The sequence below is a fragment of the Pteropus alecto genome, unplaced genomic scaffold, assembly GCF_000325575.1.
Source record: "Pteropus alecto unplaced genomic scaffold, ASM32557v1 scaffold94, whole genome shotgun sequence".
Classification (NCBI taxonomy): domain Eukaryota; kingdom Metazoa; phylum Chordata; class Mammalia; order Chiroptera; family Pteropodidae; genus Pteropus; species Pteropus alecto.
In genome coordinates, this window is record NW_006437736.1 from 8,326,483 (window position 1) to 8,343,079 (window position 16,597).

General features: G+C 39.9%; 1 protein-coding gene across 3 annotated transcripts in view; it reads right to left on the bottom strand.

Moving 5' to 3' along the window:
• Positions 1-4,383, bottom strand: part of NR1H4 (nuclear receptor subfamily 1 group H member 4) — a 62,425-nt gene extending 58,042 nt beyond the window's left edge. For all 3 annotated transcript variants that reach the window (XM_006914563.1, XM_006914562.1, XM_006914561.1), the window contains exon 1: positions 4,094-4,383. The gene's annotated coding sequence lies outside the window, so the exon portion shown is untranslated. The remainder of the gene's footprint in view (positions 1-4,093) is intronic.
• Positions 4,384-16,597: the final 12,214 nt, after the last annotated feature.

Here is a 16,597-nt window from a genome sequence, read left to right on the forward strand (position 1 = left end):
TGATTCTTGAATTTAATGTTGAAGGAAGAGGCATTAGATCAGGCAAAAGTCATGCAGTGGGGATGGCTACATGGAGGGGGAACTGTAGGCTGTGTTCTGAGCAATCATAAGTTGTTCTCTATGCTGTAGCTACTGGATTCTGCTCAAATCAGTGGAGGGAGAAAGAAAACAGTGTTAGAAAAATTGGCTATTTGGAGGGGAAAAAGATTTCTATCTTTCATCATTCTTGAAAATAAGTCTTAGGTGGATTAAAAACTTTGAAATTATGAAATTATTGGGATAAATATTGGGAAATGCATTTATGATCTTTGTAAACATAGGGATCGAGAAGGACTTATTAAACAAGAAATAAATAGAAAAAGAATAAATCTGACTATATTAAAATCAAGAAGACAGAAATCAAGATACCATAAACAAAGCTAAATATATGAAACAAACTGGGAGGAAATGTTTACAACATAAATAACAGCCAAAAAATTAGTACAAACAATGTATAAATAACTTCTTCAAATAAAAACAGAAAGAATAAGCAATCCAGGGCAGAAATTAGCAAAGGATATAAAGAGGAAATTTACCAAAAGGGAAGCACAAGTGGCCAATAAACATACAAAGTTCTAAGTCTAATTTTTTTACAATTTTTTTATGAGATGAATGCGCTGAGGATATTATTCCCCATTTTCCATTTGGCCAGTCATACAGTTAGATGTTGCAAGCAGGCACATTTAAATTCCCTGGGGGAAAGGGTTGTTGTTTATACCTCCCGTCCCCACAAATGTACAACCTCCCCACTATTCACAGCCACCAGAGCTGTCTATTTGTTACAGCTGATGAACCTACATTGACACGTTATTATCACCCAAAGTCCACAGTCTACATCAGAGTTCACTCTTGATGTTGTATATTCTATGGGTTTTGACAAATGTATAGTGACATGTCCACTATATTATAGTATTATACAAAATAGTTTCACGCTCTAAAATTATACACTATATTATAGTATTATACAAAATAGTTTCACGCTCTAAAATTCCTCTGTAAAATGCATGCATTTTTGATGTAGTCTCAAAGGGTTCCTGGTCCCTTGAAGTCCAATCATGGCCTCAAATTCAGAGCCTGGACTCCAGGAGAACAAAGATTCCCACACACAATCACTGTGGAATGTCATGCCTGTCCTGCCCTCTTAAACCTGGCCCACAACCAGCTTACGTTCCTTAAGTGACAGGCTGGTACAGACTCAGCATCTACATCGAGCACTTCTGAAGTTCTCTAGGAAATGGCAGCAGGTGGCTTTCTCTGCTTGGCTAGGGAAGATCAGATCGTCAGAATAGTGGGCTTTTCTCTAACCATGAACATCCCCCAACGAGACTATCTTTTCCAAGGACAAATAACTTATTTACCATATCTTCCAGATGACCATGTTAAATACATTTGCTAGGACTTGAAACTGCAAAGCTATGTTGTTTCTCCTTTTCTTTGAACTAGTGACTTTAATTAAAGTATAAAAGATCCAAGTTATCCCAGGATCACTGGGACCAGAAAAAGGCGTTCTAAATCTATTTAAAATGGGAACCAAAATTTCAAAGTTCTATTAGGATTTTATCTGAAAAAATGAAGATTAATACAAATCTATCTTATGCTCATACATATTAATTTTAGTCACCAGAACTCTGTTATAAGTCTTAGACCTAACAAAATATTGCCCAAGGCTGATGCTCTCTTGCCCTAGGCAAGTATTTTTTCCTGGGCAATATTTCACATCGTAATTGAGTTGCGATATATTAGCATTGTACTGACACAAATTTACAAAGAGGAGAGAAAATGAGAATAGCAGACATTGCTTCATTGCCAAAAATGGAAAGGGGCAAACTGAGTGAGAAAATAATTCACTGTGGATGGGCTCAGGGATCAGGGGATTAAAGAGAGAAGAGGGAGGTAGGAGAGAAGAGGGAAGGGTGGATATTCTTACATAATGACGATTTTTGCTTCCTGGTGCAGCTTAGTGACTAAGGACACGCATACAGCATTGCCTTGTAGCTACATCTCCGCTGATAGAAAATATAGAACAACTAAAAAAAAAATACCTGGAAAGAAGAAAATTGTTCCTATTTATTTTATCCTCTTCATGATCTATGTTGCTACAATTTAAGAGAAAAACAAGACTGTGAACAAAATAAGAGGAAAACACTCCCTATGGAGAAAAGAACAGATATCTTCATTTTTTTCCTTTATCTGGCCACTTAATGACATGAGCCTTTTGCATTCTCATAATCCATAACCTCTGCGAACCACAGGAGTGCTGAACTCCTTCCAGATGTCCCTAATCACAACGCAATGGCGGCTTCGTGCGGTCTTTAATTAAGACGCTGATAACTGAAGTCTCCAATCAGCTCTCCTAGCCTGACCTCTGGGTTAAAGCAAATAGTGCTGAAAACTTTCCACTTCCTCTGCTCCTGGTACAGTCATTAGAAAATGCCCTACAACGTTTTATAAATCTTCACAATTGTACCGGGGCTTAACAAATCACCTCTGTCGAACTCAAATGTTTGCAGGCTGATCCACCTGCTCTCCCATCATTCTATATTTCAAGTTTTCCCAGCCTCCAACAATACTGGGGTAGCAAGGAGGCCAGAAAGACCTGCCCTCATATTCCGGTCCTGCTACTTCCTAACTGTGTGACCTCGGACAGGTGATTTGTCCTCTTTGAGCCTCAGTTTCCTCATTTATACAATGAGCGTGAGAAGAACTTCCATGCAGAATTATTGTGAGTAGGAAACAGGCAATTTAGGTAAAGCCTGTGACATGTTAGCAGACGTTCGATCAGAGTTAGCTCCATCACACACACTCATGCACACATTTCTCTTCTTTTCCTCCCCAAGTTCTCAGAGCCTCACAACTATTGGGTGTTCCATTACGATTGGCCAGATTTGGGAGATGTGTAAATAAGAGGAAGGACAGGGATTACATTACTTTCCCTAAGATGTGTGGTAGAAAGCATTGCTGCAAGTCTTGACTTAGGGTCTCAGGACAAGAGACAATCATCCCTGGCTAGTATTTTATCAGCTAACTCAGAGTTTCATCAGCCATATTGCAACATTCTCAGCAAAACAGCAAAGTCCACGGTGCAAATGGCACAGGTCCATAATTGGGGCGGCGGGGGTTGACTCAAAGATGAAGATGTCTATCATTTTATAAAATCACAGCTAGAAACCCAGTGATGGCTCCCCAACATCTTTCTCTATCCTTCTTGTCAGTAATGCTGAGGTAGATAGCTCTAAGTTAGCATCAGTGGCTATACCAGATTCTTTATAGCTAGATGCGTTTCTCAGAGAAAGAATCCAAGTGAGTCATGTGCATTCCCCCCAACCCTTGCCCCTCAATTCTAAATAAAAACTCAATTGAGAGAAATGACCCACGCTCATCTCGTAGTTGCTAATTCACCATAGCAGTCAGCAGACAAGGAGGTAGGTGCCTTATCTGTAGATTCAGACCCTGGATAATTTTAATAATAAAGTTCTTCCTAACATTTTCCATCTTTTAAAAATATTTCCATCTGCTATTCATACAAGAAATGGAAAGCAATAGAAGTCTAGAACAGAAGTTGAAAGAGAAAGCTTTTTAAACCTAGTCTTCTAAGAAAACTTTCACTTAAGCGAAGCTTAAACATTGTCCTATTCCTAGTTCCTAAGTCATCTGACATTAGCAATATTCCCAAACTTGAATTTGATAAATCACCAAAACACAGCACAGTATACAAGTCAAATTGTCTATGGAATCAGAACAGACACGTATCCAAAATGTGCTGTCACTACTGATTCTTCCGGGTGACCGCCATGTTAAAAAGCTATTCCTCAATAATTTTTCAATAAGGTAAGCAACTGATTTTTCAATAAGGTAAGTTAGACCTACTAACTTTTGCTACTTTTTAAGTTTCTTTTTTTTTTTTTAATTTTCAGGATTTTATATCAAACACTACTAATTTAGAATTTATTCATCTACCCAACTTCATAATGTTAAAGAGAAACTTTAAATGATGACTTTGCCTCTCTGTTGCCTTGAGCTAGACACTCCACTCCCAGGGGAATCAGATACTCACTCGGATTGTCTTAGGTTGGAGATAAACTTTCAAAGCCCTGGGAGGGTGTTGAGTCCAGTCTTCCTCTCCAAATGCCAGCAATTTTTCTACAAATGCTCAGAATCCGAGTTTGAGTTGGGATGAATACAGGAGACCATGGGGTGAGGAGGAGGACAGAGTTCTAGCTAAAGCCGTGGATGATCACAGGCGGCCCTCCAGCCCGGCGGCAGCATCTCTTCCTTGGCTCTGTGCCTCACAGACACAGATTAGTCATTAACAATCCTTTCCCTGCTAAAAGATATAAACATGGAGAAGAGCCTTGGGAGAGCCTTGAGGTTCCCAGGACAGACTCCCAGAGCCCCAGAGTGGGGAATGTGACAAAGCCAGGGAGCCCCGAAGCTCGCCTTTTAAAACATTTATCCTCAGGCTGCTTTTTAGAGTTCTGACTACCCAGATTTTGGCACACATCACCTAAAAGTAGACTGTCATCCTCCCTCTCTGTGTCCAATTTCTTTTAAGAGTTCCACCACTCCCAGGAAATGAAGCTAGAAACTCTGAGCCTTCTTGACCCTTTGCTCTCCCAGGCCTCCTGTATCAAGTAGTTACGGACTCGTGTGGATTCTATCTTTGGAATGCCTCTTACTTCCAACCCACCCTGGTCTTCTGCTAATTTAGGCCTACCACAGCTTCCTTTCTGAAGAAAAACTCTGGCCCTATAACTCTTTTCTCTTGTGTCTTTGGGGTTTTTTTTTTTTCCTCTTTTCTAAATTGCATAGCGGTGCAAAGTGTGGGCTCTGGTCAGATGCCTCCTCATTTGTCACGACCTACAGCAAAATACTTAGCCTGAGTCTCAGTTTCCTTGTCTGTAAGATGGAGTAACTGTCTCATGGGCTGCAATGAGAATTACATATGTAGTTAAAAATGTGTAAAATATCTAGAAAAGTGCCTTGCGTATAGCGAGCACCCAATACATTTTAGCCATTATTATTTTTCCTTTATCAGTTGAACAAATATTGGTTGATTGTCTACAGCTATACACCCGACACCTTGCTAGATGTTCTCCTAATAAAAAATCCCCAAACTGCTCCCAATGCCAAAAAAATAAACATGAAATGCTATGTATGGCCTGAGAACCCCCTCTATACCCTGTCGATCTAGCCCTAATTTATCTTTCTAGCATTTTCTGACATCCATCTCTTCAGAGGTCCAAACCTCTTGCCCACCTGTGCCGAGCTCTCCTGCCTTCATGCCTTTGCACAAGCTCTTTCTTTTACCTGAACTACCTTCCTTTCATAGCCACGTGGCTTCCAGGCCCATCACAAATGCCCAGCTTTCCCCGAAGCCAACCCTATTCCTCCTCCGCCTCTATTTTCCCCACTAAACTTCCCTCACTTTTTATTTCTCTCACTGTCCCTTAATTCCTCTGACCTTGTATGTTATAGTTACAAGGACAAAATTTCTAGAGGACAAAAACGGCAGCAGACTCTCCTTTGTATCCATCTGCAGGCCGAGCATGGTGTCTCTCATGGAAAAGATGTTGCAAACCATATGTTCACTGAATCGATAAATGAGCTGAGTGAAGAATAATTTTTACACACACACATACATCCCCATGTGTGTACACACACATACATCACCATGTGTGTCCAAAGTAAAATGCCTGTGTACACACATGGGGATGTATGTGTGTGTATGTATGTGTGTGTATGTGTTCATACGCACGATGTTCTCCATTGTAAAGTGAATTAGTGGAAGGCCACACTCGAATATTAGGAATGCTATATTTTACTGCTCTTTTTAAATAGCACACGTAGGCCCTACGTGCTTATACTCCATACCACTACAGGTTCCTCCATACCACAACCCGTTACACACTCTTTATCACAAGGAAGAGGGGGAACCCAGTCCTATAAATTCTCCCTCATCCATTTGAAGAGTCTTTGCAATGATACTCGCCATGCTCTGCAGCTCTGGGCTGCTTGAGGGACTCCTGCAGGACTCTCTTCCCGATTCTTCTTGGATCATAAGAGCTTGTGTTGTGATTTCATTCTCTCCAGCAGCAGTGGAAGTTGGTGGTTGACAGCACAGACTCTGGAGCCTTTTGCCTGGGTTCAAATCCCAGCTCTGCCACTTGTAAGCTTTGTGATTCTAGGCTCTGAGTGAACATCTCTATATCTCGGTTTCCTCATCTGTAAAATGGAAATGGACTTACTACCCATTTCATGGTGTTAATGCAAGGATTAAGTGAATTAATATATCTGAAGTGCTGTACATACAGACTATTTGATACACAGAAATCTTATATAAGCGCTAGATGTTATTCCACCCCCCACCCGGGCATTTCACACTATCACATTTGCCTAAATAGCCTAGATATGAAGGATAGCAGGTGTGTTGGGAATGAAAGGAAATGAGGACGAGAAAAGAGAGTCTTTCAGGGTCAGGAAAAGGCAGCAGCAAAGGCTCTGAGGCAGGAGGTAGCTTGGAGAATCCCGTGAAGTCGAGAGAAGACCAGTGTTTTCCAACTAAGAGTGAGAAGGAGGCAAGAAGGAGTAGGATAGGTGGGGGCAGGGGTGTGCTGGGAAATGTTTAACAACGAGCTGTCAGAGAGGGGGGTACAGAAACACACACACACACACACACATACATGTTTATTATAAATTCTTCTGAGATAACAGATGTGTAACTCATGTTTTACAAATAATAAAATATACAATTGTGCATATTTTTGTAAATTCCACATAGCCAATTGATTCTCACAGAATTCTTTCATTGCTGAACTCTTTGCGTTGGTAACCAACTTATGGTGTCGGTTTTACCATGATTTGACAAATGGAAATGCATCCTAGTCCACCAATTCTTTTCCCAATATATTTATGATCATGAAATCACATGGGATCTACCGTTAAACTGTTACTTGCGTACAAACTATATTCACTAAACTGAACCCTCTTTCAGCTCCGACATTACATGTGTTGGAAATTCATTCATTCATCAATGACACGAGAAGCTTCTTTGCTGAATCAAATAATGTTTTTGAATATTGGCGGACTTTTCTTCAATCGTTTTTGGTGATCTGCACAATGTAACAGCTACTAACATGACACACTTTTAAGTTCAACCTGCACTATTAACATTTCCTCAATCACTTAGACCAGAGGTCAGCAAACTTTTTCTCTAATAAGCCCAAAAGTAAATTAAATTTTAGGCTGTGAGGGCCACAAGAAGTCTCTGTCATATTTTACAAACTTTTAAGTATCTAAAACCTCTTCTTAGACTGCAGGCTGTACAACAACATCTATGGCCAAATTTTGTCTGCCAGCCTTAGTTTTCCATCCCTTATGCCAGTGGTTCTCAGTGTGGAGAAGGGGAAAATTTGCCCACCAAGGAATATTTGGCAATATCTGGAAAGAGTTGTGGTTGTCACAGCTTGGAGGGGATGCTACTGGCATATAGTAGGTAGGGGCCAGGATGGGCTAAACATCCCACAATGCACAGCACTCCCTCCCCACACAACATATCCAGCCCTAAATGCTAATAGTACTGAGGTTGAGAAACCCTGCCTTAGCCAATCAATAAAGCAATAAATCAAGTCCTGATTTATAGACTTTGCTCATTTCCATGGCGTAAGTATTCTCATGGCCAAATTTAAACTATCAACATGATGTCACTTAACATGAAGTTGGAAGAGACGGACGAGGGCCCAATACGACTATTTCCACCGTACAGAGACGATAGACGTAAATAGCCACGTGAACAAAGGTAATTGTTAAACATAGTAAAATAATTAGAATGCGATGAGTTTTGAGTCATACTTTTGTTTTAATTATATGTTTATATAATTTAATTTTTAATAGTGGCTATTTAACACCCCGCTCAGAAGTTTAACAACTGGCTCTCATGACTCAGGGTAAGTCGAGTCAGTACACCACTGAGGGGATGAGGGGTTCATACATTTAGTCATGACAAGTTAGGAAGTATTATTTCCAGTTTATAAATGAGAAAATTGAGACTTGAGATTCAATGACTCATCAAAGCAACAAAGCTGAGCTTTAAACTTCAATTCGTTTTCTCCAAAGCTGTTATACTTTCTCTTTTACTTTATTCCACTATCAATCCAGACAAAGTGAGATCAAAATATTTATTCTATGAAATACCTATTGGTCTTCGGATATTTTAATTACTTACTGAACAGAATAGAGATGAAGGAGAAAGTCATTAACATATTGTTAGTGATCGACTCTGCCGTAGTATTAAGTACGTAGCAGAAAAGCCATTCTGCCAAAAAAAAAAAAAGATCTCTGTTCACAGAAATTATTATTTTCTGATCAGCGCTTCCACTTCTTTATCATCTCCAGGATTCCTCCTTTCTTTAATTGAAAATTTCTCCCACCCACCCTAAAGAATTCATCACAGATCAGAGACTATCAAAGACTTCAAAGTAAATGAGAACCAGAACAGGTAAACTTTGAATATTGGTGTAGTGAGGGTGTGACCTAGCCTAGGGTCAGGAGCCGGGGCACTAAGCTTCATGGGGCGGTGACCACAAGGGGGACACTGAAATTCACAAAGGGAGGACAGGAGAGAAAGCCTGGAGAAAGCATTGGCTCAGGCCTGGCTGTGTGATTCCCTGTTCCAGCATTGAATCCATCTGCGGACGTACGTCTGCGGTGGTCCTCATGCTCCAGTGAGGCATGGCGACTCTCAGGAAGCTGTACTCTCAGAACCAGAAAACACTTTCCAGATCTAGGGCAACATAGTAGGTCCCCCACCGTGGTGGTGCTGAAAGCGTAGTGTCTGAATCAGGGCTGTGGATTCGAGTGCTGACTCCGATCCTGCCACACGATCTTGAGCAAGTCAACCTTAGTTTTCTCCCCCCAAAATAATACAATGGGGAGAAAAATGCCTAACTCATAGGGTTTTTATGAAAATCAACATATATAGCACATGAAAATACATGGTTTTTTTAAAAATGGAGGGCAAGGAATGGGAAGCAACTGGCAGGCTCCATTAGAATCTTCCAGAATCAAGAAGCCAGATGGGAGCCTGACCCATCTCTCTAAAATCAGCTGTTTTAGGTGACTAATTGAAGTCACTGGGTCTACACTGGAGAGATTACTCTGTTATAAATTGTTGTTTTTAATTATACTAGTAGTAATAGTCATCATAGAAAGTTAGAAAATACATATAATCATAAAGAAGAAAATAAAATTCACTTATATTCCTACAACCCATGGAGTCATAGAATATATTAACACTTTAGTATATTTTCTTCCAAACTTTTTAATGCTAAATAGAAATAAAAAATGGTATCATATGGTATATATTGTTCTGAATTTGCTTTTCTCATTTAATATATCATAAATATTTTGATACTAACAAAGATTTCATTATATATATAACATAATTTAATTGCTGTGTACTATTCCAATTCATAGATACATGCCTTCATTTGACCAATCCCCTGCTGTTGAACCTTTGAATTTTTTAAATTTTCCTCCATGATCAATGATATTGCAATGCATCCCTTGTAGCTAATGCTTTGGCTACATCTACGATTATTTCATTGGCCTGGTTTTCTAGAGGTGGAATTATTGGATCAGAGTGAACATATTTTTAAAACTCTACAGTAAACTTAGCAAACTGCTTTCAGAAATATTGTGCCAATTTATATTCCCCCAGTGGAACCCAAATGTGTCTATCTTTCTCCTTTGCCTTGATGGTGGTTCTTTCTTCCAGAGCAGCCTTCCTGTGAAATGCCTCCAGTCCTCACCGACCTCTCCCAATTGGGAAGCAACATGGACATTCAAGCAATGTTTTTTGAATTGTATGATATGACCTATTACTGGTTTGTAGAATCAATTTAGTGGGTTATGGCCAGCATGTTTGTTTTTAATAAAATAGTACATTTTTTTAAAAAGCATAGCAGATATTTGCATTGCAAATAGAAACACAAGTACCAATGAACAGAGTTTTGTTTCATTTATATCTGTGTATGTGTTGATGAGAAATAGATTTTAGTATTACACAGTTGTAAGGTCACAGTTTAGAAAGTTTGAAAAGCACTGATCAGTCCAAAGATTATTAATCAGAGCCCATGAGACTTGAATTCTGGACATGATTTGGTAGAGAAGGAGACCAAGGGAAAAGAGAAAGGATACACATCTCATATAGTTTTCTAGTGAGAAAATGTTGATGGAAATGTGACAGAACTCGCTAAGGTACATAATTAGCTACTAAAAAAATGTAACATAAGTCATGGTTTTGTAATGGGGGAATTATCAATTTCAGGGTGTAACAAGTTATCTGTACCTCTCTTCTCTACATATTTCTACTCCACATTATATCTATGATTATTGATCTGGCTTTGCCTCTCCCCAGCTGTGTTTTGGAATGTAATTCATTTAATATCTCTAAGCCTCAATTTTCCTACCTGTAAAACAAGGATGTTGAACCAGATAATACCCAAGGTTCCTTGCACATCTGTGGTCCCAGGGGTCTGATGAGGGATCAGCCGTGCTGTGCTGATCCATGGTAGTTTCCAGCAATCCATGGAAAATCCAACAGGGCTGCTTCATGAGCATGTAACCTGCTCAGTCACACAGGGTCCCTCATGTAAAAGACCCTATGTTTGATTTAACGCTTTGCTGTCATTCTTTTGAAATTCGTAATTTTTCCACAAAGGTCCTTATATTGTCATTTTCCACTGACCCCCACAAATTATGCACCTATTCCAGTCTATTAATTTAGACAATATAAAGTCATTCTGATAGGAAAGTGAAATTCTTTTCTTTGACACTGCTAAGAGCCGAAGCAGTGACTTTCAACATCAGATGATAAAGTATGAGCTGCTTAGATATACATCATTTCAAAAGTCTGCCATGCACTAGAACAACATATAAGGAAATCTGTTTAGGACTTTTGTTCTGCCCAAGGCTTGAGTTCAATTGTTCCGCCCAAGGCTTGAGTTCAATTGTTCCAGCCCCAGCTGAAGTGGACTGTCCAAATTGCATTCAACTCTTGTAAAAACATAGTCTTAAAATAGGATGACCCATTTAATGGCATGTGCTGCTATATGGGTTAATTGGATGTGAAACAATCACAGCAGGCTCTCGATAAAAGATATAATAGAAAGATGAAGGTGAGGGTTGGGTCTGAGTGCTATATTATGACCAACCTGCATTTAAAACCCAAAGGTTCCCCAAAAGATTATTAATAGGTAGAACAAAGGACCACATTTGGAGACATGGCCCATTTCATGTTGGAAAGGCCCCCATCTGTTTGGGAATATAGCTGATAGCTCAATGGTACGTAAGCTCTCTGTCTTCAATGGAGACAAAGCTGCTTATTGTCAGTAAAATATAGTTTTAGAGTTTTACAGTGGTCGGGATGATGTATCTATACTATTCCTTCTGTGTTTCAGGGGCTGGATATAGGTCATGACCATGGGGTAGAATCAGATATGATGAAAATTATGATGTTGGTCTCCTTAGAAATGAGTCTGATACCGAGAAGTCAACCAAGTACTTAAAATATCAGTCTTTACACATAGAACAAGCATTTATTAAGCATCACTACTCAGAGGCTTATATCCTTTGCAGAATTACCTAATCAGACATGGTCTACATGACTGTTATTTCTCCTCTGTGCCCTCAAAACACCCCTTGTTCACCTCTCTCAAAACATTTGTTATTCTTTATTGCAATTGTTTATTTCATTATCTGTCTCCTTCACTAGTCTGGGTAAAGCATATGAAAAGATGATGCACAGTAAAAGAAATACAAATGACCATGAAACATATAAAAAGACATTCAAACTCAATCATAATAACAGTGCAAATTAAAACCACACTCAGATATCATTTTTCACCTATCACATGGGCAAGGATAAAAAAAAGTTTGCTAACATATTGTACCAGTAAGGGTGAAGAAAAAAGTACTTTCGTATATTGTTGATGGGGATATTAATTAGCACGACCTCTAAAGAGGACAAATTGCAAAGGTGTATAACCTTTTACCTAACAATTCCACTTGTAGGAATTTATCCTAAAAGATATATGTCTTTTAGATTCATGAACTGTTGTTGAACACAGTGATAAATTCACCTGATATACTCAGAACTGCTGTATCGATTGTTCAAATATTGAAATTCTTACTTACTTATTGGTAAATACTACTTCCCTGAGCCCACTCAGTATCCTGCTGCTGCCCTGTTATCCAGCGCCTTCCCCAAAATTCCCAGACCTTGCCGCAACCCAGCAACTCAAAAGGCAGCACCTGATATCGCAGGACCTTTGGCCAGCATCCTTCCGATTGGTCAGTGCTTGTGCTGTAAGGGTTGTTAAATATTTGGATAGCACTCCTATGTTCAAGGTAGCTCACTGCAGCAATAGCAAAACTTGGGAAACAACCTAATCAAAAACTAATATTTATCGAGGACTTACTTTGTGCCATACACTGTTCTAAGTACTTCACATTGATTAACATATTTAATCTCTACAACACCCCTAGGAAGGTGGTACTATTGTAATTCCCATTTTACAGATGAGAAGACCAAGGCACGGAGACATTGAGTGAGTTGCCCAAGGTAATATAGCTACATGTAATGAGCCAAAGTTCTATCGGGGTAGTCCGATTCTAAAGTCTCTGCTCTTATGACTAAATGTCCTTCAGTAGGGATTGGTGAAATCAATTAGGGTGCATCCGTGAAATGTAATACAGCCATAAAGAAGATAAGGAAGTTCTTATCTTCGAACCCACAATGGAATAATATCCAAGCTATACCACCAATTGAAAAGTACCAGAAAATATGTAGTTGTTAACCGATTTGTGGACACATACACACGTGTGTACATGGTATGTGTGTGTGTGTGTTTATGTGTGTGTGTGTACACTATGTGCACATACTGTCCAGTTTAAAAAATACACTGCAAATTATTTTCAAAATGAATGACATGATAGGTACACAAAGATTCAAAAGAGCTTGAAGAGAAATAGAAAGGTGCACAGGGGGTCAGAGGGGACTGAGAGTCCATCCTCCTGGTTATCGAGGAGAGCTGAGCCTTTGAAATGAGGCTTTAAAGATGAGAAAGTTGTGAGGATATCTGAGGAGTGGGAAGGACAGGCATAAGAGGTCCATGACAGATTTTAACACAGAATGAGGCAAAGGTCCCTGGAGGTCCGTGGGCCCTCCACAGTTGTGGGAAGAAACACAGGAAGCTAAGTTCTGGGTGTGGAGGAACCTGGGAGAGGGGCTGTAAGGAGCCCCTGAGACTGAATGCAGATTAGAAGTCAGCCCAACGGTGCCCATTTCAGGGAAATTCAGAGGAATATGAACGAGATGTGCCTAAACCTCGTCCTGTCCCATAGCCCGTGCTGGTAAGGAGTTAAGCTGTGGCACCATTCTCAAAGAACTGGGCAAGAAACAAAGAACTAATTGAAGGGTTGGGGACAATAGGGCCAAGGGAAAATGGTTCAAGGAGCTGAGATTGTCGGTTCTAAAGGAGGACAATTATTGTCCCCTACTTGATGATGCATCATCGACAGTGGGATGGTGACCAGCTGTTCTCTGCTGCCACAAAGGAGACAAAGAGGGAAAGGGCTTCGACAGCAGCAAGAACAAGTTAAATTAGATCCAGAGAAACTCTTTTCATCAGAAAAACAATGAAGTTGTCAAACACTGAGGGAACAGATTCTGAGGGAGGAGAGGGTATCGCTACCCCTCTTTCTAAATTAGACCTGATGCTGCAGAATCAACCTGGGTTTGAATCGTCATGTTTTCCATTTCCCAGTGTCTTCATCTTGAACTGTGGGTGATAATACCGACCTCAAAAAGTTGTAATAAGGGTTAAAAAGATCCTGTGTGTAAGGTATGTGGGACAGGGCCTAACATATAGTAAATTCTAAATAAATAGCAGCTATTGTCTTTTAGGGTAAAATAGTGATTTAGATGATGACTTGGGATGGTCCCTGAAGGTCTCATTGATTCAAGCAAATATCCCAAGCACTTCATCAATCATTTTATGTCCACAGTTATATTTATATATTAGACCATCTTATCTGCTTTGCTTGTTAGGAATTCTGGTGTCAGCCATGTCCCCAAAAGTCACAATTCTAACAATCTCACTCTCTGGAGCAGTGCTGTGCAGAGTTTTTCAAATATTTTGGACTGTGACCCAGAGTAATAAATTTTTCATCACATCACACACACACGTACACACACACTCACACACACACACACACACTTTCATATGTATGTAACTGAAATAAAAGTTTGCAAGAAATGGTTAGGCTTCCCATGTGTCAACTATTCTGATATTTTCTATTTTACTCTAATTTTTTAGAAACACTAACCTTGACCCACTAGATTAATATCATGACCCACCAGTGAATTGTGACCCATAGTTTTAAAAACTTGTGTAAAGCTGAAGATCTGTGACCCCTGACCACACCGAGCAACACTGGGCAAATTTCTTAACTGCTCTGGGATCTACTTGCACATCTATAAAAAGGGGATTAAATTATCCATATCTTAGTGCCTCGTGAAGTTTAATTTAAGACACCAAGTACAATGTGCCTAACATTTACTTAATAAGCCATCTTCAATAAAGTTGATTATATCACTAAAATGGCGAAGTCCCTACACTGGAGTTGGGCACAGGCTGCCGTCCAGGGCCTTATTCGCCGTTATTTGGTAGGTATCCTCCCCAGTCCTGGTGCCTGGTTTCCCCTCTATAGCAAATGTTCATCAGATAAGAATTTAAGAGCAAAGTGAGAGGTGACAGCAAGGCAAGAGACCAAAGCACTCCCCGAAATACAAGAAGACTGTACTTAGCATTAAAGGTTAGATGAGAATGAATTTTTGAGAGCTACAGAGGTAAGTTATGTCCTACATCCTCCATTTAAAAGGCAGGGCAGAATATGTTTTAGAAAAAATATTTCCTTCCAAGTGGCGAAAATACAGAAAAATAGCTAAATATTTTGTTCCTTAAAGGAATATATCTTGCGTGTTGAGAAAACCATTGTGAAAGAACTCTTTCTCCTGGTAAGACAAGTGAGAGAAATATCACTGTCGTTTGAAATAAATTGGCAGAAAAAATAGTCGGGCATTTTACTTATAATCATGCATCCCACAGGCCCTCTTTAAATCTGGCAGTTATAATTCCTTGCCTTGGTCCCGAAAGAACTAAATACAGTTTCAAATTTTGTTTCTATCATGTTTATCATTTCTAACCATGACCAGTGCAACAAGATTCAATGGAATGATCATTAGTGTGTGTTGCCCTCCCCAAAAGCCACCACTCTGAGCAGATAAATCTTACGTATTTCTTTGCATTTCCCACCCCGCATCCCCTCGCCACCCTCCAACACACACAGCTAACTGAGAAGAAAGCAGAAACTACCTGAACATAGAGCCCTCTTCAAAGAGATTTTACTGGTGATTGGAGAGGAGGAAGAAAGAGGAGAAATGCCCTCAGGGCAAGATTAAGACTTAGAGACTAGGGCTGAGAGGAATATGGAACCAGTACCACTATCCTCCAAACACAATTCAAAACAGAAACAGTACTAATCTGTAACATCAATAAAAAAGAAAGCCAATTAAATCTAGATTTTTCCTTTTAATCAATAAAATGTTTTATAATATCAATTCTTTTTAGTTTGTGTGTGTGTGTGTGTGTGTGTGTGTGTGTGTGTGTATGCCCCTGCATTGCCAGTGCCCTGAGTGTTTATTCTGCCTTTGAATTTATCTAGCACTTTGTGCTTGAGAGGGAAGATATCCCCCCCGAACTGGAAAGTGGAAGGTTAGTAAGAACTCATGCTCCACTCTGCTTTGGATAGTGGGGAGAATTTCTGAGGGAATGGCTTCCAATGGCTTCTAGAAAGTTTGGGCTCCAGACCTAGGGATTCCAAGCCTTCCAAAAATTCGGGTACTTTGAGTGTGGCACAAAAACCACTGAGCTGCAGGAGGGCACCTGCAGGCTGGGACAACGGACGGCTCAATGGCGAACACTGTGGTTGGTGTCATACGGTTGGTGAAGCTTTGACTATGCATAAGAGCTTGATACAACACTGCGCAGAGTCCCAGTAATGACCAAAATACAATTTCTTGCCAGCTTGGCAAAATGGAAAATAAGATTACCTTTCACAGACTTAAGTTTCTGGCCTAATATTTAAACCTGCTCACTCCTGGATCCATCACCTTGGTGGTGGTACCTCTGCAGTTGGGACTGAAATCTTCCATCCTGGACCATGCAGCCTATGGTCTTTGAGAGCACTGCTTCTGCCTGGTCCAGCCCATCCAATCAGATGCAATCCGTTTGTTATAAGCTGTCAGATAGGTGTCTTACAAGCAGGACTGGAGCAATAGGCAAAGATGAGCTGAATATATTATCTATACCAATCTCTGGGGCTTTATTTTCAGAAATAGATTTATATTCCTACTACAATGATTCATTATTGTGCATTATATTGAGAGAACACAAGACAAGGTGACACTTTGGGGAGACACATCTCACTGTAGAATGAT